The 22,150-nt window shown below is 39.1% G+C and overlaps 2 long non-coding RNA genes across 3 annotated transcripts in view; both read left to right on the forward strand.

The window, feature by feature from the left end:
- The first annotated feature begins 989 nt into the window (after positions 1-989).
- LOC132366571 (uncharacterized) lies at positions 990-7,804 on the forward strand. The gene is made up of 3 exons (XR_009503466.1): positions 990-1,044; positions 7,513-7,612; positions 7,728-7,804. It is a non-coding gene; the product is annotated as an uncharacterized LOC132366571 (long non-coding RNA).
- A 464-nt stretch (positions 7,805-8,268) lies between these two features.
- Positions 8,269-22,150, forward strand: part of LOC132366572 (uncharacterized) — a 30,335-nt gene continuing 16,453 nt past the window's right edge. The window contains exons 1-5 of one of the 2 annotated variants that reach the window (XR_009503468.1): positions 8,269-8,512; positions 19,133-19,173; positions 19,744-19,797; positions 19,997-20,106; positions 21,917-22,112. This is a non-coding gene — a long non-coding RNA (uncharacterized LOC132366572). Of the gene's footprint in view, positions 8,513-13,414; positions 13,446-19,132; positions 19,174-19,743; positions 19,798-19,996; positions 20,107-21,916; positions 22,113-22,150 lie in introns of those variants that run through there. The other variant, XR_009503467.1, reaches the window with a different exon arrangement.

Below are 22,150 nucleotides of genomic sequence, written 5' to 3' on the forward strand. Positions count from 1 at the left end.
GTGCAGTTGCTAAAGGAAAGGGAGATGATGAACTCTGGAAGAAAATAAAGCAAAACAAAAGATCCCTTGTCCCTATATTACCATGTGATATATTGACTAACCAACAAATCAAGTGCACAGACAATTTTAGAGAAGGTAAAGCTGAAATTTTTTATTTTGGTCAGATTATGGAGAGAAATTGAATGCCTGGCTAAGAGATATGTAGATTTTATTTTGTAGGCAATGGATAGATAACCGTTGCACATATTTCTGCAAAGAAATAAGTAAATCCAACACTAATTTAAGAAGATCAATCTACAAGAGATGGCTAGCAAATCATGGGTTCCCAAATCATTTACTAATTTCATGATGGACAGTATCCATGCATTTGAGACTTTTAGAGGAAATCACACAACTGGGCAGATTGATATATTGATAAATTCATGTTCGTCAAACTGAAGTGGGTACACAACACTGCTGCAAAATCCTATTTCGCTGTCTTTAGCAATGCTCACTTTCTGAGATGAGTATTTCACACCTTTCTTTCCAGTGTCTAAACTCTAATTCTTCTGCCCTTTAAACCTTTCCTCCATCCTCACTGCTACCATAGCAATCCAAATTCCCTTTCACTTCCACCTGGACTATTACAGTATCTCATTAGAGGCTGATTCTACCCTTGTTTTGTCGTTGCCCCATCTCATGGCTGTAGCCCACATACGAGGTACTAGAGGTGACGTGGTGGAGTCAGTCATTAAAAAATCATTTAATGAAGTGCCAGAGGAAAGGAAAGGAACAAAAAAGGTGGATGGAGGGATATTGAAGTTGTTTTTTGGCTGAAGAGATGAAGCCAGTAGAGAGAATTATGATGCAAAGAAAAAAAGGGGGATAATTAATGGAGCAGAGCCCCAGAGTGGAGAAATGTCATGGTATTGCAATAAAGACACTCCTTACTATGAAACAGGTGACAAGTAACAAGGACTTGCTGAGTGTTGTTATTGACAAATGGATGAACTTCCTTGTGCTGCTGGCTTCCTACCCTGAACTCAAATCTGAAGATGCTATGGGGTGAGTAAGTACTAGACACATTTATTCAGTACTTTGTTTAGTCACCTTCCAGGCCTTTCTATGCCTATTGGAGTTTGACTGTGACCCACTGAATGTGAATCATTGTGGAATATACATTGCATTAGGAAAAAGATTTGAATAACGTAGTTAATATACCCAGGATAATAGATTTATACAGAAATAGAAATATAAAATATACATGGAAAAATTTTAGTATTTTTGAATGCTGATAAAACATTCACAAAACTATATAAATACTATGTGACAAAGAAGTTTCAGTAAATAAAAAATCAACACTACACAAAATAATTCAATCAGGTTAGAAATCAATAACAAAAGGAAAGCTAAAAAATTGGCACATGTTTAGAAGCTAAAATCATACTATTAAATACCCTTGTGTAGATATTTCATAATTAGAATAACTATGAAGTGTTCATAAATCATTAGCAATAACTTCATAACTAGAACAAATATATAAAATTGTTACATGACAAAATTTATGGAATATAGTTAAAGGCTGTATTCAGTGGGAAATTTATAGCTTTAAAACATTTACTACAGTAAAAACTAAAGTCAAATGAACTGATTGTTCATCTATAAAAAGAATTAACAATGTACAAAAGAGTTAAGCCCAAGTAAGAAATAAAGAAGAAAATTAAAATTATGACAGTAATTTTTATATGTAACATTGACCCAGGCATTTTATTAATGTTTAACTCAGTTGATCCACAATAATAAAGACAATTGCAGAAATTAATGAAATTGGGTAAGAATAGTAGAGAACATTAATCAAACTAAAAGTTTAAATAACCATTTAAAAATATTAAAATAAATAATTTTTCTGTTGAGTTTTATCAGATTATCAAGGAACAGATAATTCCTACTCCACTAATTTTTTTTCCAGAAAACAGAGAGACATATGCTCAATTCATAGTATAATTGGCTAGAAAAACCATTCTTCCAAACATGAAAATGATATGAAAAAGAAAATTTTAAGCCCCTTGCACTTAGAAATATAAGTGCTATAATGCAAATAAGATATTAATTAGGTCTAACAATGTAACATATCATGATAAAGTAGGGTTTATTCCAGGAATTCAAATATGATTTAATAACAAAGATTTACTACACTAATGGATTAAAGAAGAAAAATCACGTTACCTGAATAGAAGTAGAAAATTATTTGGTAGTATCCAATTACTATTTGTGATTTTTAAAAATCTGGACCATTAGAAATAAATGGAAAATTACTTAACTCAATAAAAATCTACTGCAAACATTACTTAGTGGTGTTTAATAATACAAAAATCTCCACTTCCATCATTACTCTTCATCATGGTATTGGAAGTACTGACCAATGCAACCAGATAAGATAAACAAATAAGAGACATATTAATCAGGATGGGCTAGATTATATAAACCACAAGACTTTATATCTTGCTCATGCTTAATGTTCTTTATGGGTTGGCAGAAGGGCTGGGCTCATTAACACTCGGAGAGGCGGACTGGTGGAATAGCCACCATCTTAAACATTGCCAGTTATTGTATCTAAGGGAACATGGCAACTTGGCAGGGTCTAGTATCCACAGTTAAATGCTCTGGTTCCAAAGTGATACATGTCACTTGTCTCAAAACTCAGTTGGTGAGAAATAGTCACGTGGCTCCACTCAGGAATAGAAGACCCAGGAAGTAAAATCCTAACATGGACCCAGAAAGGGAAGATATGGAAATATTGGTGGATGTTACTAATGACTACCGCAGAAACATATTAATTGAAAAAGAAGACAAGACACAAAACTGTCTTTCTTTGTAGATTTAAGAGTATTTACATAAACCAACAAGAAATACAAGAAAACCAACAACCCAATTATCATAACTAATAAGATCTTGTAGCAATGTTGCTGAATACATGATCAGTTTACAAAAACAAATAGTAGTGCTAAACACACCTGTGTTCATGTCCATTGCCTTCTCTAACTGTGGATGAAATATTTGTGCTTCGTGACCACTTCAGAACCAGATTCTAATCTCTCGCACTTATTCAAACAGATTACAGCTCTCCATTTTTTATTCATTCTGGAATATTTCCCACCAGCACTCAAACATTTTACAAGTTCTCTCATCTTAAGAAATAGTCCTCTATTTGTTGATTGCACATCCACCTCTAACTCCCATCCCATTTAGTTGTTACACTTAAGAGCAAAACTTGAAAGAGTTGCCTGTTCTTGCTTTCTCCAATTGCTCTCCCGTCTTTGTCTCTTGAACCCACAATATTTTACCATTCTTTCCATGAAGATTACTGACTTCTATGTTGTGAATCCAGTAATGGTTTCTCAGGTCTTTTCTAACTTAACCTATCATTGGTATTTGACAAAGTAGATTACTTCCCCTAAACCTCTATTCACTTGGCTTCTACAAACTTGTAAACTTCCAGGTTTACTCTACCTTCACCAGCCACTCTTCTTAATATTTGTTCATTTCCTCTGCATCTCTGGAGTGATGTTGGAGTACACCAGGATCAGTCCTTGGACTTCTTTTTCCCCCTTTTCTCTTTTCCTTGGTGATTTATTATAGTTTTTTAAGTTTATATGGTAATGTTGCTCAAATTTATATCTTGTAGACAGATTTTGCCTCTGAACTCCAGACTCACATATACAACTGTCTATTCCAATCTCACTTGAGTGTCTAATGACATCTAAAATGACCTTTTAGATCCCTTTTTTAGAAGACATCTAAAAGATTAAGGGAGTTTTTTCCTTAATTTGTTCTTTAAGTAGTCTTCTGCATTCAGTAAATGGCAACTCCATCCTTTAAGTCATTCAGGATAAAAACTTTGAAATCATCAATGATCCTTCTTTCTTTCCCAGACTCCACTGCCCAGTTGTCATCGAATCCAGAATCTGATTCCTCCTTACCTCCTCCATTGCTACTAAATCATCCAAATCACCATAATCTCTCATTTACACTGTTGAAATAGGCCCTAACTGGTCTCTCTTTTCTACTCTTGCCTCACCTACCACCTAATTGCAACACAGTAGCCTAAGTAAACCTGACATGTGGGTCAGTCATGGTTCGCCTCCTATGTTTTTCCATCCCACTCGAAGGAGGTGCAGGGCAGTGTGTAAGAGCAGAGGCTCCAGAATTAGGCTGACTGGGTTGGAATCCCAGCTTTGTCACTCATCAGTTGCATGACCCTGGGCAAATTACTTAAGCTGTATGTGCCATGGTGTCCTCATCTGTAAAGTGGGGGATAATAGTAGTTAGTATCTCATAGGGTTGTTGAGAGGATTAGAGAAAACCCTTAGAACAGTGCCTGACAAATAGTAATGCAAGATATGTGTCAGCAGTTACTGTTATTTTAGTAAATGCCCAAATTTTTATAATGACCTTTAAGGCTCTACACTATCTCCCTATCCTAAGATAAGCTCTGTGGTAGTCAGAAACTTTTGTCTGTTTCCCCAGGACATAAAATAATGTCTGGGTTATAATAGGTGCTCAATAGATATTTCTTAAGTGAATTAATGGATAATAGAATAAATGAATTCAAAAGGGCCAATTAAATATAATGGATATCCCAGAATCTAATCCTTATTAAATGCTATAAATTTCACCACAAATCATGGGAAACAGAAGGACTTTTTAAACTTGTTGAAGAAATTGGCTTTTTATATAGGAAAAATGTACATCGGTATTTTTACAATCTACACCAAATAGAAATCTAAATTTTATAAATATGATTTTTTAGACAAAACCCTAAATCACACACCCTAAAAGTCCAAAGTTGATTGGGCAAAGCTAGCAGAAGGAAGAAAATAATGATTAAAGCAGAGATAAATGAAACAGAGAATAGAAAAACAGTAGGAAAAAAAATCAACAAAACCAAGAGTTGGTTCTGTGAAAAGGTCAACAAAACTGACATTGAGGAATGTCCCTGAGGAATCTTGGGGCAGGAGACCCAAGAAGGAAAATTGTATTTTTCCCTAAACTGAGCAGAATAAGATTGGGTTTTTTATAATTTGAACAATAAAAGAAATATGACTTTTTTTATACCCAAACCGATGAAGAAGACTGATATTGTGAATCATTTTATATAAATAGGAATATAGTATACATGCTGATTTATAACTTACCTTTTTCTTTAACAATATGTTGTGAACATATTTCCATGAAGTAAATGTATAAATGTGAAAACAATTACAGATCTCAGAAAAAAGTGGGTTGAATTGACTACATCTAAATTAAGGGTTTTTTGGTAAGTGAAGGACACTGAAGGTAACAAACAGCTGACAAACTGGGAACTGAGAACCGTATTTGCAACACCTGAAACCGAAGGATTATTATCTAGAATATAATAGAAATGTCTGTTGATCTGCAGTTAAGATAAAATTGAAAATAATCAATGGATGTGAGTTGACAATTCATAAATGGGGAAGCCTGAATGTCTTACAAGAGATTCTTACCCTCAGTAATAATCAGATAAATATAAATTAAAAATTGTATAATCCTTTATACTTTTCAGATTGGTAATATAATATTGATACAATCCTTTAAACTCCTCAGCTTGGTAACTAGAAATTAGGATGCTAGCAAACACTGGTGATGGTAATGAAATGGGAACCCTCATACTCTGCTGGAGAGAGTAGAATTTGGTAGAAACCTTGGGGAGAGAAATCTGGCAATACCTCATGAAATAACATACGTGTATACTCTGACACTCCTGCAAACCTGCTCTTGGTTACCGACTCCTCTTCAACATGTCTAAGGATGGTTCCTGCATCCCTGTTTGTGGTGGTGAGAAACTGGAGGAAACTGTCACTGGGGAAAGAATAGGTAAAATGAGGCCGATGCACACGAGGACTTTTTTTTTTGTTAACATCTTTATTGGAGTATAATTGCTTTACAATTGTGTGTTAGTTTCTGCTTTATAACAGTGAATCAGCTATATGTATGCATATATCCCCATATCCCCTCCCTCTTCTGTCTCCCTCCCACCCTCCGTATCCCACCCCTCTAGGTGGTCACAGAGCACAGAGCTGATCTCCCTGTGCTATGCGGCTGCTTCCCATTAGCTATCTATTTTACATTTGGTAGTGTATATATGTCCATGCCACTCTCTCACTTAGTCCCAGCTTACCCTTCCCTTTTGTGTAGCGTTTAGAAGCAATAATCAGGGTGTGATTGTAGGTAGCTATATACATCTTGAAAGTGTATTGTTGAGTGGAGAATAATAAAGAGAACAAGATTTATAGGTCGATACAATTTATATAAGGTAAGACCATATATTCATATGAATCAACCCCTGTAATCTTATAAGGATATATACATATCCAAGGACACATACACAACAGAGATGCAGGGACCAGAGAAGGGGGAAGTAATGGAGTGAAGGGGAAAATTCATAAATTGAGAAAGGCCTTTGGAGACCTATGATGATGGTAAAGCATATACATCCACTATGGAGGAAAGAAGAGTGAAAACGGAGATCATTCATAGCAATGATTCTCCTGATTCTTTTTTAGTGATTCTGCACCTGACCACTTCTCAGTGGGGGGGGGGGGGGGAGGGGGTGCCTCCAACACCAGAAGTAGGCTGCAAGACCAGTGTATGAGGTGTTATTTGTGGCTGAAGACTTGAAGACCATTGAGAAGACCTCTGCCTCCAGTGCAAATAACACACCTGGATCCCCAGAGTGCCTTAGTGGGGAGTTCCTTCAGAAATGAGGATGAGAAGTACAGATTCACAGGAGATCACATTTAGGGCCAGACAAGAAATTGAGAGCATAGGAAAAAAAAGAATACTTCCTTACGCTTAAGTAACTAAAAGGGGCAACAATTTGCAAATCTTTATAAAGTTCAGTTTCTAAAAACACCACCACGGTGTCCATCAGACGTTAACTACAGTTTGGGGCCTATTGCTTAAGTTCTTACTATGCTCTGGGATACACAAGCTGTAAGCCATCCCTTCTGCCCATATTTCACTAAAACCTATGTAAACAGTTCATAAATGAGTATACCTGTCAGAACATGTCTCTGCCAGTTTGACCTCTGATTGGGCTTGTGTTTAAAAATGGAAATGTCTATTATAGGCAACTCCCAAATTAAAAATCAATTTTATTTCAAAATTTATTTTGTGACCTTGTGGTTTAGAAATGAGAATGTCTTTTCCCATAAAAGCAATGTTGTCAGTGGTGTAACCCCCTTTCCTGGGCACTGGGCCCACTCTAAGCAAAATTCTGCCAAGTCTGACAGTTACTGTTAGTGGTTAACCCTGCAGTAGTCACAGGCTGTGCTTCATGTGCCCGGCACATCTATCCATGCGCACACCTGCGCACGGGGAAATTGCGCCATTTTTTTTTTAATTGGGGTATAGTTGCTTTCCAATGTTTGTGTTAGTTTCTGCTGTACAGCGAAGTGAATCAACTATTTGTATACATATATCCCCTCTTTTTTGGATTTCCTTCCCATTTAGGTCAAATACCATATATTAACGCATATATGTGAAATCTAGAAGAATGGTACAGATGAACGTGTTTGCAAGGCAGAAATAGACACAGATGCAGAGAACAAACGTATGGACACCAAGGGGGGAAGGGGGGGGGGGTGTGGGATGAATTGGGAGATTGGGATTGACATATATACACTAATATGTATAAAATAGATAATTAATAAGAACTTGCTGTATAGCACAGGGAACTCTACTCAATGGTCTGCGGTGACCTAAATGGGAAGGAAATCCGAAATTACGCCGATTCTTAAGCTGAAGAGCTGATCCAGAGGAATTGCAGACAAAGTAAAGAATAGGGATGTATTGTTTCCCTAAACCCCTGGATCTCAATCCTGTTTGGGGATCGAAGTTGCCACTCAGCATCTTTCAAAGGAGGAAATCAGAATCCCGGCAGGTGGGTGTCAGGTGCAGGAACTGCACAGGTGATTCTGGGCCCTGTGGTGTTGCCAGCAAGCACCACTGTTATTCCAATCCTCCATTCTCCTCCACACCTGTGATATCGACCAGGGTTTTAGGAGAGCAGGGAGCTCAGGAGGCCTCTGGCATCTAAAATCCAGCATGCAGGTGACTTTAAGACTTCATCCTTGCTGGCTGTGGAATCTGTCACATGCCCAGGCTGACAAACCCTTATCTACAACCTTATCTTCACTTGGTGTGTCTAGTATAATGCTGAGATTCTCGGGAAAGTGACACCTTCTTTTGTTTTAGAAATAGGTGATCAAGATGTTGACTTCTGCTTCTGATCAACAGAAAAAAGAAAAAAATCAAACCACATCATCTGAAGGGAGAGGGAATGGATCAAGTTCTGATACGGGTTCCCTGTTGACAGCCGGGCCATTATTTTTGCGTTCCTTCATGCAGTCTGTCAACAAGCAGTAGGACAAACAAAAAGCGCTCTGGCCGGACACTTCTCCAGGCTCTGGGGCTACAGAGGAGAGCAAAACAGATGAAAGTCTGTTTACAAGTAAGTAAAATATGTAAAATGTATGTTGGAGGGCACTCAGTGATAAAGTGAAAAATAAGTTAGGAAAGAGCCTCAGGAAGTTTTGGAGGTGGGGGTGGGATAATGAAGGCCTCGCGAGAAGGTGACGTTTGTGTAAAGACTTGAAAGTGTGAGAGGTGAGCCACGTGGTGACCTGTTGCAAAAGCAGGTGGCATGTCTGGGATGGAGGGGCGGCGGACATCAGGGAGGCTGGAGTGGCCTGAATGGGGTGAGTAAGGAAGAATCTGAATAGAAATAATGAGAAATGAAAAATGAGGTTTATTTGATTTAAAAACAAAACAAACCGTGTAGTGACAGTGGAAGGACATGATCCCCTTTCTCTCACCACCCTCTCTGAGTCCTGAAGCTTTTGCCCCAAGACTGAGAGAGTCTGCATCCCTATTTCCCACATTCCCTGATAAGGTACTATAGTAGCTTTACCCAGGACTTAAACTTTCTTCCTCAAATACCCCATGTCCCCCAAATGTTTTCTTCTTTCCCCCTTAAACAGTATTCCTTGCTTCCATGAAGATGAAAATAACTATGTGTTAGTTATTGAATAGAACTCAGTTGAATATAGAGTTCTCACTAAGGTGCTTGTCAATAAGAATAAGTCTCTTTTTGCCTAAACAGATTTGGAAATATCTACCAAGTAGCAAAAATACATAAATAAATAAGTCTCTAATTGTTGTACCATCCAGCCCTGGGAGGAACAGAATTCCTGACACATTGCCTGCACCTACAAGTCTCTTTTGGGTCAGGGGCCGTAGCTGGTGGTTCAGTGTATTTTCCCATTGTTTACTCCAGAACCCACAGGCTCATTAGCATCAGGACCCCTGCTTGATGTCTTTTGGAAGTGATGGCACACATTTCGTGGTGGGAAGGGGCAAAGATGACAGGCCTTGGACAGAAAGAGAACTCACCTGTCAGTTGGCATTTGCAGTTTGCTGTCTGCTGCACTCGCCAAGCTTAAGGCAGGGCCTGGGGGAATTTAGGGGCCTGCCGTGCCTTCTGAGAGCAGACGTCACAGAATGCCCTGGACCTCTGCTGTTACGGCAGTGAGTCAGGGAGCACGAGGTGGGGAAGCAGCTGGGGTGAAAGCAGAGAGAGGATAAATCAGTGCAGGAAACAGCAGGCCAAAGTTTCCAGAAGAGCTGCTACCACTGCCTGCTGCTTTGAAGTGAAAGAAAGCAGGCAAGAGTCAGATGGCTCAGAGGGACCCAGAGGTGAGAGAAGAAACGTTCTCAGGATCTTCAGCACCAAAATAGGTTTTCATTCTGGATGACCCAATCCAGATTTAGAGTCAGCCAGATCACACACTTACACACACACCTCTCTCTCTGTCTGTTATCTATCTATCTATCCATGAAAAGACAAAGTCAAACCCACACTGTCTGGAACAAGAAGAAATGGGTCAAATCCTGAAAGCTGTTCCTTTGGTATCCAGGCTGGAATTAAGAGATTCATTATTCTGCCAACAAATATTAAGTGCTGCACGTGAATAAACACACACACACAAGGATATATCACTTTTCAGTGTGATGTCAGAGGAACACACACACACACACATTCATAAAGACGTGAGGTCACTCCTGAGACCCAAGTGAAAAGTTAGGTTTTACCGAAATTGGGTTCTAAACTCAAGGCTACTAGCCAGGTTCAGCAGAGGGGTGGAGGGACTCTGCACCCGGGAATGAAGACATTCCGCAGCCTCATTTCCTGGGGGTGTTGCGATTTGTTAGCAGGAAACACGCTTGCGGTTTGTGATCTAAGGCAATTTGGGGAAAATATACAAAATGTATGGAAGGACTTTTGATAATGATAGAAAAAAATGTTGGAGGATCATGAGTAAGCGTGCTGAATGGTGGTTTTCATTATTGTTAAAGACTTTTGCATAAGAACTTTAAATTTAGCGTATTCACAGTACTTCCTAACAGATTTAAGGTAAGAAATTTGGTTTAATTGCTTTCCATAACACTCCTCCCCAACATACTCCTTATCCAGAGTTTCACACTCTGAATGGGCTCCCTGGACTTAACCTAAAAATGCGACATTGGCTTAGCAGTCAGGCTGTGAAGGGAGGGCGCAGGTGTGCGGGCTGGAAAGATGGTGACCCTCGTGCGTTGCGGTGAAGCGTGGGTATAACATTTCCTTGTGATACCCTGGAAAGCTGACCACACGCTGACTAAGCCTGCAGCTTTAGGGAAAAGAAAAACATTCAGAATGCTGGTGTGTGTTCTTATTGGTCGTTTCAGCAAAGCCCTACGAGAGCAATGCGCTGAGGCCAGAGCTAGCCAGCCTGCGAGCACAGGAACAGACCTCTGCGCGGATGGAGGCTCTCTTACTGCAGATTAAATCCTGAATGACAGAGTTAAGTCATGTGAGGTGCAGCAGAGCTCCGCACCCCAACGGAAACATTTAACAGGTGGCTCTAAAGAGTTTACTCGGTAGGACTGGCGTCCCTAACCTTCTCCCACAGTCTCATATTGAAATCTCTGGAAGGCAAGGTGAGACAGGCCTGAAGCAAACATCAGGTTTAGGAAGCTGCCTTCTCCACCAAGCCTAATCAGAGACCAGCAAATCAAAGGGCAGAGCTTTTAGCTAAGCCTACTAATACATCGTGAAGGTACAGGTGGCTATGGGGGGGCAGGTTAATCCACTTTGGAGTTCAGGGAACGTTCTGACTGTCCACAGTTTTTCCCTGTTTCACTTCTTGATGAATTGATGTTTAAGCTGAAACGTGAAAGACAAGTTAGAAATTAGCCAAGGGAAAAGTAGGAAGAAGACTTTCCTAGCCAAGGACACACTGCAAAGGGGGGCACACCTGAGAACAGAGAGAAGCTCCAGGATATTGTTCGCTAACCCTGGCCATGATATGGTGTTCCCTTTCCTGGCATACTGAAAATGGCACAGGATTTTCAGGTATCCAGATTTGAGTCTGAATATTTGAGTGCCTCTTATTGTTATATGACAGTTGGCCGTGGTCATAATTCTCCACAACTTCTGTCAAATGGAATAGTAATAACTACCTTGTGAGATCTGACAAAGGGAAATTACGTGAAGTAATTAGAAAGGTGCTAGGTACATAATAACTGCTTAGTAAGTGTTGACATCTTTGTAACATGATGATTCCTACATATTTTTCACAGCCAAGGTGACCCTTACTGCTTTCACAAATCCTTTCTTCTCTGATAATTCCAGCTCCTTTCCCCACTTCTTTAAACTCCTATATTCCCTTCTCTTGTCAAAGAATGTAGTTTTTCATTTTTCATTAAAGTAAAAAAAAACTAATATAAGTTTCACATGCACAACACAGCGATTCAGTATTTTTATAGGTTATATTCCATTTAAAGTTATTATAAAATAATGGCTGTATTTCCCGGTGCTGTATAGTTTTTAAAATTAGCCTTTACTCACTAACATGATTGTAACTCTCTAAGAAAAACTTCTCATAAACTCCAGGGTACCTGGAGAGTTAATGAACACAGAGTTGGTAATTTATGATCATAAATTTTCAGGGCTAGAAAGGCCCATAAAATTATGGTTGTTGAACTACCATAAATGCTGAACTTGATGGTGCTCATGCAACGAGAGTACCTGAAAATGAACCAGAAATATACTCAGGGGATACATTCCCATAGAAACTATTTTGGTGTGAACATGTATACATAGATGCTAAATGCTACAGAAAGGTAATAATTTTGGGGGGTCGGGGGAGGGAGAATAATGTTATCTATTCAAACAGGTGGCACACAGGTAACAATGGACTCTGTTACACTGAGGGGGTCTGCTTACCTGGTCTGCCCCTCTGGGAAGCAGAACCCCAACTGCTGTGATCAAGTGGGTTAGTTCATTTCAGGTACATTTCTCAGTAATACCCCAGATGGTGGTTTACTTGGTACCTTAGAAAGAGAGCAAGGATTAGTTGAGAAGAACTGAACCTAAACCTAGAAAGAAGCTGTATTTACTAAATAAATAAATGAAACATAACAAGTACTCTGTCATATGCTTACTCTCAGGATGGTGTACTTCTAGGAACTGGTAAAAAAACCCTTAACAGGGGTGGTTAAGGGAGGCGTTTCTATTCTGACTCTTGCCTGGGCCCTCACATGTCACCTGTTTCTGTATCATTCACTACTTCGGGGTGGTGCATTTGGATCCAGGTGTGTTTAAGTTTGGATTCGGGCCTACTTCTTACTAGAAATATAGTTTTGAGTAAGTTTATCCACCATTTTTGAATTGCAGTTTCTACAGCTAGAAGTGGGGAAGATAACTTTACCTTATGGGATGATTGTGGGAATTGGTGATAAGAAATTTGAATCTTATGGTGATGTGTGTCACAGAGCTCAAATTTATGCAAAGATTGCATGAATAACGCTTTGGTTTATTACTTTGTTGGTCTTTTTAACATCATCCTTTTCTGTGGCCCACGCTACTCCGTGGTAGATTGGTCGGGTCCTGATAGACAGGGAAGGTAGAATTCACAGCCTGCATTTACTCAGGTTGCCAGCTCTTAACCAGAGTTGTCATCAGTCCTATTTCTCCACCTTGGCTCTTGTGTTTCTATAGTTTCTTGTCCATTAGCGACTGCGAGGCTGACACTGGAGAAAGACCAGTATTTTTTCAAATGTGTTCCCTACTGCAATCAGAGAATTCTTTCTCTTTGTGCTTTTTTGGTAGTAGTTGTGTGGGTGGGAATTTTATAGAACACTCTGGCTCAGAAAAGAGAAAAAAAAATCAAGGCTGCATGCTACGTCAAAACTTCTCCTCCCATTAATCAAAAACTGACTTAATGTTTTATTTCAGTAGCACGTTGCCTTTTGTACCTGTCAGCTGAACCACCTGGGATTTTGTGGTTTAAACATTTCATTTTCCTGTAAGGATGAGATATAGTGAGACAACAACAACAGAAACAGTAAGTTACACAGATGAATACCGTACTGAAATAACATGCTGTACAATCTCCAGTGGCCAATTCACATGAAAAGTGACTGATTCCTTTAAATATCAATGACTCTCTCTCTCCCAGTATATTAAATTCAAATCCTCCTGATATTTTCATGGTTTATTCCAAAGTACTCTGCTCATATATAATTTTTGTATACCAATGGAGACTTTTAGGTAAAATACTCTATTGCATTCAATTCCATTTATTAAATAAATATATATTGAAACACTACTAAATTCAGAGGGACTAACTTAAACCCCTACAGGGCTCCAAAGATTTCCTGTTCGTAAACAACTTATTTTGTTTCTTCTCTACATGAAATACAATCTGTTTTTTTTTTTTTTTTTTTTTTTTTTTAAAGGAAAGGGGGAGGGTTTTTGGTTTTTTATTTATTTATTTTTGGCTGTGTTGGGTCTTCGTTTCTGTGCGACGGCTTTCTCTAGTTGCGGCAAGCGGGGACCACTCTTCATCGCAGTGCGCGGGCCTTTCACTGTCGTGGCCTCTCGTGTTGCAGGGCACAGGCTCCAGACGCACAGGCTCAGTAGTTGTGGCTCACGGGCCTAGTTGCTCCGCGGCATGTGGGATCTTTCCAGACCAGGGCTCGAACCCGTGTCCCCTGCATTGACAGGCAGATTCTCAACCACTGCGCCACCAGGGAAGCCCTACAATCTGTTTTACATATAAATAGAGGTTTCTTTTAATTATGGAACATCCAAATTGCAATCATAGCTCTTTTTATTTTATATGGCATGTATTTCCCAGGGTGAATAAGATACTTCATAAATCAGAGTAGAAGGATATATTCAATTATGCAAGATGCTACGTTTCCAAAAATGTAAGCAGTTGGACTTGAAATATTTTACTTCAATTCGTACATGTATTAAATAAGTATATTTTGGGCACCTACTATGTGCCTGACACTTTGGTAGTATCTGAGAGATGAATAAAACAAGATCCTTACTCTCCAGGGACTCAAAATCCATTAAACATACAAATTACAATAAATCATGGTACGCACAGCAACAAAGGTGTGTTTAAGGTATTGAGGAGGCTACTACAGATATAGAAGAGAAAGTTGGGGAGCAATCTCTTGATTTCCTGCTTCTTCCAAACAACCTGTTCTCCCTGGGTGTTCCCAGTTGGTGAAGCCAAAAATCTAGGCATCATCCATGAATCGACCCTTTCCTTAATCTCCCACATTCAGTCCACTAGCTGGTCCAGCCAAACCTTCTCCTAAGCTGTATTTTAAGCCTGCCAAGACTTCTGTCTCCCCACTGTTACCCCTCAAATTCCAGCTCCCATCATATCTCCTCTGGTCCTCTTCAATAACCAATTTCCTTTGTCTCCCTGCTTCCATTTTTGCCACCCTACAATGCATTCTCCACACAGCTGTAAATATGATGTGTAAACATATAAATCAAATTATGTCATTCTACTGCCTAAAGTCCTTCAGTGGCTTCTCGTTACATTTAAAATTCAACCCAGCATTGGACTTTGACCTACAAGGTCCAACATGATTTATCCCAAGCCTTCTTTTCCTTCTTCATCTCCTTCCCTTTTCTGCTCAGTTCCATTTTATAATAGTGGTGAAACGTACAAATAGTGCACCATCTTGGTTGCTACAAGTTATATTAATGCAGCTGTGTACATCAACCCTCTTTCTGTTTTTAAATATGTCTAGCTTGCTCTCACCTCCAACTTTCTGAATGAAACTCTTTTCCCCCAGATATGCCCATGGATGGCTCCTTGTTTACTTGCAGATCTTAGCCCAGAAGTCACGTCCTCACTCTCTATCAACTCACTCTTTTTAATTCTTCACAACACTTTCCTATATCTGAAATTATCTTGGTATATCATTTCTTTATCTTTCCTTCCCAATCCCTCCTTACCCTTGCCCTCTACACACACACTTAAATGTGAGCTTCACAAGATCAAGGGCCTCTTAGCATTAGATAAGCACTTAGCATTAGATATTTGTGGAATGAATGATTTCATAGGCAAGATGACATTCGAACTAGGTAAACTCTTATTAGATCAAGAGGGTGGAGTGTGGATTTAAAACTATAAGCTATTGTTTGTTCCCAAATTGCCTCGTGAGAGAGAAATGTAAACATAAGGAACTGGCAATATCATGGCTCACATTCCAATTGGGAATAACTTCCTGATAAGCAGGCATAGTATGGATTGAAATAAGCTTCGCTCCGTGCAGCAAGACAGACTAAGACAGAGTACCCTTGGAACATGTTTTCATTTTTAAAAAATTTTGGGTGTCAGAACTGGGGTCTACACTCAGAAGTCAACACATGGTTTATATCTTTCCAATTATACTGTCACTCTCTGGTATTTTTAAAGGTGAAATTGCAATTTAAAATTTAAATACTTTTATGGCTTTTTGTGTGTGTGCATGATTGAGAAGAGGGGTCATAAGAGTTTATTGGCAAATCTGGCATATACCGAAAATATTCAGTGACAAATCACAAATCATTTGCAAGAGTCTCGGAAATAAAAGCTCATTTAATTATCTGTCACGAAAGCTTTTAACGTAGGGAGACTTGAGCTAACAGTGACAAGAATCTGCAAAAAACCCCACCACCTTTTTAACATTTTCAGGAGGCCATTCCTGTTCTTAATTGAATCTTTCAAGTTTTTGTTATGATTTATGGAGCTATTGGAAATAAATCAGCTTTTGTCTTCTCATTGTCTTTATGGGGAGTTTACCCATTTCCCAGGAATCGTGAGACTTTGTCAGGTAATTATGGAATCTGGCCTCTTCGAAGTCCAAAGTGTTGACCTCTCTAGAAACCACAAAATTAGAATGTGGATGACTTAATGAAGAGATTTTTTTCCTTCAGATTAAAATTTATATTTTCCCAAGAAATTTATGTAACCATAATAAATGTCTGATGTTAATGGCATAGACATTCTTATCATCTGAAGTCTAACTATTCTATTTTCTTTTTTCTAGTAGATAACTAGCCATTGCTAACATTTTTGGTTTCTGGGAGTTTGGGTTTGTCTCTGCATCCCCTCCATCCACAGAGCTCATCTGGTTTCAGAGCTACACAATCACTTCTGTCCCAATGACATCCTGATTTCCAGGCTAGACTTCTTACCCAAGCACCAGGCTTTAAACGATCCCAGGATATTTTCATGCAAAAGCTCAACCACTGTATAAAATTCAACAAACCCAACTTAACCAAGGCTACTCTGCCATACACTTGTGTCTATCTTTCACTCCCTCATCCCCTACACTCCCTCTCCTATATTCCCTTCCATCATTTCCTCATCCCTTCTGTTCAGACTGTAGCACAGTCTTATATATTATCTCTTAGATTCGTTTCTTCTAGTCCCATTGGGTACACACTTGTACAGACATCATCACACCTAAATCAAGTCATTAATGTCCCCATCTGTCTCCCTGCCTCTTACTCCTTTGCCCTTCAAATCCAGATACATTTTCAGAAATAGTATTAGCAGCATAAAAATGATAGAAAAGGATCCAAGAACTCTTCACTTACCACGAAAAGGAGAGCTTGGCATTACCTGTCAAGACAATTTTTAACAACACATCTTAGCTCTTAAGGCCCCACCTTCCCTTGTTTTTGGTAAGCTTGCAATCTAGACAATCACATCTCTTTGCTGTCCTCTCCCCGACCTTTTCAGGTGATCCTGTGTCATTTTTCACCTTGGATGATCTCCTCTCTTCCAATCACTTTTCCAAGTTTACTTTTCCTTCAAGTCACTTTTCAAACCTCATCTTTTCAAGGAAGTCTTCCCTGGACACTAAACTCTATATCCATTTCTTTTTTGACAGTATATTCTCATGTGTTGCTTTGTGTGCCTGGATCTTGTCTCCCTCCTAAGAACATGAATTCTGCAAGGCAGAGATGTTATTTTCTGCAACCTCTGCATCTTCCACAGTACTAAACATTTTTTTAAATGTTAGTAAGCACAGCAACAAAGAATCAGTCTAGTATATAAGCTCCATGAGGGCTGGGGTCATGCCTATTCTGTTCCCAGCTGTGTATCCTGTAGGTAACACAATGCCTGGCCCATAACAGGTGTCCAATATATATCTTGTGATTCAGAGAATGAATGAATAAGAGCTGAGAGAGACTCACAAGTTACAGTGAAAACCCTCCTATGTCAATTTTTATAGTGCTCATTTAACAAGTAAGGGTAATTAAGAGAAAGAAATACCTAGGGTAGAATCTCAAATCCAATGCTATCTATCCATGAGTTAAAATAGAAACCACAGCATACATATGTTTAAAGAAACTGGTGTAGGAGGATGACTCATGACAGTCCGAATCCAGTCACCTCAAAAAGCTCAAAAGCTTCGAGATTTCTGTTACCTTTGGTCTGGCACGGAGGACAAAGTATCACAGAGCAAGATTGTACAGTTGCTTCAGGCAGGCGGAAAGCAAGGGGAAGGGGAACTGGTTCCCACCGTCAGGAAGCAGGCAGATCTGCCCACAGAGCGATCACTGCAATATGTTCTTAACAAAGATGATATTTTAGTTCTCTTCTTCTCAATCTTAGGGTTAGGTCCCCATGTTAGGAGCTGTCATTTCACACTATGTTCTACTCTAGCATTTATTACAACTGTAATAAAGTAATTTTTTGTTTGCCATGTTTCTTTAAAACGTTACTCCTGCAAAGTACAAGCTTCAGGAAGCCTTCTTGTGTCCCACATGCCTGGAATAGAGCCTGCAGCATAGTAGGTGCTCAATATAGATTTGTTAAATGAATGAGGAATTCTAGGTCTATACTCAAACGCATGCGCACGTGTGTGTTTGTGTGTGTGTGGGTGTTTGTGTACACCCATGCATGTGAGAGACAGACAGACAGATATTAAAGTTCTGGATAGACCTGAAGACTACAGGACAGTCTCAGAGAAAAACACTGAAACCCATAAAGGGAATGGAAAATACGTGCTAAGAGAAGAAAAGGTCACAGTTGATGTTGTGAAATTTAGAGATAAGAATGTTATAGAATGAGGCAGCTCTGTGACATGAAAAGTGCCTATTCTTGGCTGTCTTATTTCATTTGTACCTATAAAATGGGGATAATAGCCATTTTCCCTTACATTAGGGTTACTTGGGGTTGTGTATGTGAGGCATTGAACCCAGTCCCTGGTTTCTACACAAGAAACTACTCACCCTCTTGACAATTTTCTCTGAATTCACGAACTCATAGGCTATTCTTTAAGAGAATATGATGAAACAAACCTGAGAAAACAAAAAAGCGGGAAATACAAAACACAGTGTAACAGATCCGATTGTACATGTTAAAAAATCATTCAAAGCCTTGCAAAAAGGAACTAGAAAATGTTTCCTCTGATGTCATCCCATCCTAAATACTATATCTATGTGTACTTATATGTCTGTATCTCTCTTTCCATTCATATCTCAGACTGCATTTGTCCATATTTGTTCATGTATTTTAATTAGTGGTAGACTTTTTAGCAACTGATATGTAAATAAGTAAAAATCAACATTTTGTAAACAAAAAGTTGAAATCTCCTCCTTCTCTTCCTCTTCACCCTTGCTTGTTTTGTTTTGTTTTTGAAGTGACCAGATATCAAAACAGATTTCTTCCTGTAACTTTGGAATATCTTACAGAGTTTTGATGAACTTAAAATTTTGTTTTAGGTACAAAGGGCCACAATGAAGTTTTTAAAGTAAGTGCCAAGGTAGGTTCTGCTGACTTCAACATCTGACGAATGCTGGGCATATTCCTTTATTCACAGGCTGAGCAACATTAATCTTTGTAAAGACATTCCTCCATGACTCAAGTGCCCAGAGTGATGGTGTGAAACACTGGTGCACTGTTGACCAGCCATCTTCCAACAGGAAGCAAACCAAATCTTGGGCTGGGATCTTTTCCTGAAGTGTATAGTCAGGGACTTGAGATCTCCCTCTTAAAATTTAAATCGTTGAATAAATGTTGGGATTAAAAAAAAAAATCTCGGTGGTAAAGTTGACTGCATCAGTTCAAAGCCCTTTTCAACCAAGGGCCCTAATGAAGCTCCACTGTAAAGAACAATGGTTAGAGGTAAATTTTAGGATAGGGGTGAAATGTGAGCAAAACTTTCAAAATAAGAAGACTTCCCTCCTAAGAGATTCTGTTAGATTTTGTCATTTAACAGTAAGGTAACTATTAATATTTACTGGACATTTAACATGTGTCAGGAATTTTGCATGTTAAATCTTTACAGCAACTTTGTGTAGTAAATCTTATCTTTCTTATTCGTCTCTTATAGATGAGCAGACTGGAGCACTGAGAGGTCAAGAAACATGCTCGTGCCATGCGTCCAGTAAGTGGCTGAGCCAGGGTTTAAGTCCAGGCAAATGCATTCCTCAGGCCACGGGCTATGCTGTGTGCCATTGCAACTCACGTTGGTAGCAATCAGAATCTGTCCTTAGGACGGGGGCTACCAGTGGACTGATTATATATGATTGGGAGATTTTTTTTTAATTTTTAATATTTTATTTGTTTTTATTTTTTTCTTCTAGTTTTATCGAGATATAATTGACATACAGCACTGTATAAGGTGTACACATGACCCAGCAATTCCACTCCTGGGTATTTATCTGAAGAAAATGAAAACACTGATTGAAAAGATGTATGTACCCCTATGTTCATAGCAGCATGATTTACAATCTTATTTACAATAGCCAAGATATGGAAATGACCTAGTTGTCTATCAACAGATGAATAGATAAAGAAGATGTGTTATTTATATATATATATAAAATACACACACAATGGAATACTACTCAGCCTTAAAAAATAATGCAATCTTGCCATTTGTGACAACATGAATGCACCAAGAGGGTATTATGTTTAGTGAAGTAAGTCAGGCAGAGAAAGAAATACTGTGTGATTCACTTATATGTGGAATATAAAAAAACAAAACAAATAAACATAACAAAAAAGAAACAGAATTATAGATACAGAGAACAAACAGGTGGTTGCCGGAGGGGAAGGAGGTGGGGCGAGGAGAGAAATAGGTGAGGGGAATTAAGAGGTACAAACTTCCAGTTGCAAAATAAATGAGTCATGGGTATGAAATGTATAGTATGGGGAATATAACAATGATTATGTAGTATATTTGTATGGTGACAGATGGCAACTAGATTTATAGTGGTGATCATTTTGAAATGTACAGACATGTTGAATCACTATGTTGTTAACAGGAGCTAACACAATGTTGTAGGTCGATTGTGTGATTTCTGATCCAGACAGAGGACTGATATGTCTTTATTACGTCTTTATTCACTTCTGATGGAAAAGAGGCATGTGTTTTCTACTGAAGAATGAAGAACTTCAACCTCAGTAAAGGCTTCAATACCTGATGTGGCCTGCGTGATAATTTACTTTATTTGCAGTTTACCTGTCACTGACCTACAAAGATAGCATCTGGCTCTGCTTACAGAAAAGCAGGAACTCATGATTAACTGCCTTTGACTGTGCTTTTCCCAAAGCCATCTGCATCTGCTGTGCTTTGCAACTGAAATTTCCAAAAAGCAGCCCCTCCTGACATAAAAATTAGGTTTCATACAAACAGAAGTTCCACATCAAAAAGGAAAATGAGTAGAGGGTGTAATAATTTAGTGCTAGATGTTCAAAGAAGCAGGGCCCCAAATAATACATGGACTGAAACTGTTTAGATAACGTACCTAAAACAAACAGTATTTTAACAGGTGAAATTATTTTCCTTTTCCCTGAACATTTGACATCAGTGACCACCCTGTCAGAGTGTGTTTGAGCATGTGGGAGGGACCTAACAGAAATCAGCAAAACCTTCCTGAAGGATTTTTGAAGGAAGAGGACTTGTCAAGGCTAGAATATGGGAAGGATGATGCATTTTAGGCAGAGGGAGAACATGAACAAAAAGATAGATGTGGGAGGAAAGAAGTTTCCGGAGGCTGGGACGCCAAGTGTGAGACGTGGAATAGCTAGTCAGGTAGTTCAGAGGCAGCTCTGGAAACACTTTTGCATTATGCAAAGAAGTCTAGTTTTATTCTACAGGCAAAAGGAAGCCGTGAAGTGATGTGAAGCAGAGGAGTAACATGATTAGTTTCAGATTTTAGAAAGCTCACTGGAAGTATGGTGGCCACTGTATTGGAAAGAAGTAAGAATGGAACAAGAGAGGACTAGTCATGAGGCTACTGGAATAATCCTTGTAAGAGAGGATGCTGGCTTGAACTGAGGCAGTAGCAATAAGTTGGGACAAGGGGGTGGATGTAAGAGGTCCACCTTAGGCGTTTGAGTCTATAAATATGGTGGCTGATTGTATTGGGTTGGCCAAAAATTTCATTCGGGTTTTCCGTAAGCTGTTATGGAAAAACCTGAATGAAATTTTTGGCCAACTCAATATGTGGAAGTAGAGGAGCCAAGGATAACTATTATGTTTCTGACTTGTGTACCAGAAGATGGAAGAGACTTGCATCTGTTTGTCTGCTAAGAGCAAAGAACCAGTGGTGGTGAAAATGTTGGATAGATGGGACAGATGAAGGCTGTTTGATGTCTGTCTTGGAGAAGCAAGAGGACACGGGATGCCAGTGGAAGGAGAAACCCCTTCCACTGAGGTGGGAGATCAGAAGATAAAGAGGAAAGAGGATGCAGGTAAGTCCGTGCTGGCATAGTGGATGGGGTAGCAGTGC

The sequence above is a fragment of the Balaenoptera ricei genome, chromosome 5 (genome assembly GCF_028023285.1).
Source record: "Balaenoptera ricei isolate mBalRic1 chromosome 5, mBalRic1.hap2, whole genome shotgun sequence".
In the NCBI taxonomy this organism is placed as follows: Eukaryota; Metazoa; Chordata; class Mammalia; order Artiodactyla; family Balaenopteridae; genus Balaenoptera; species Balaenoptera ricei.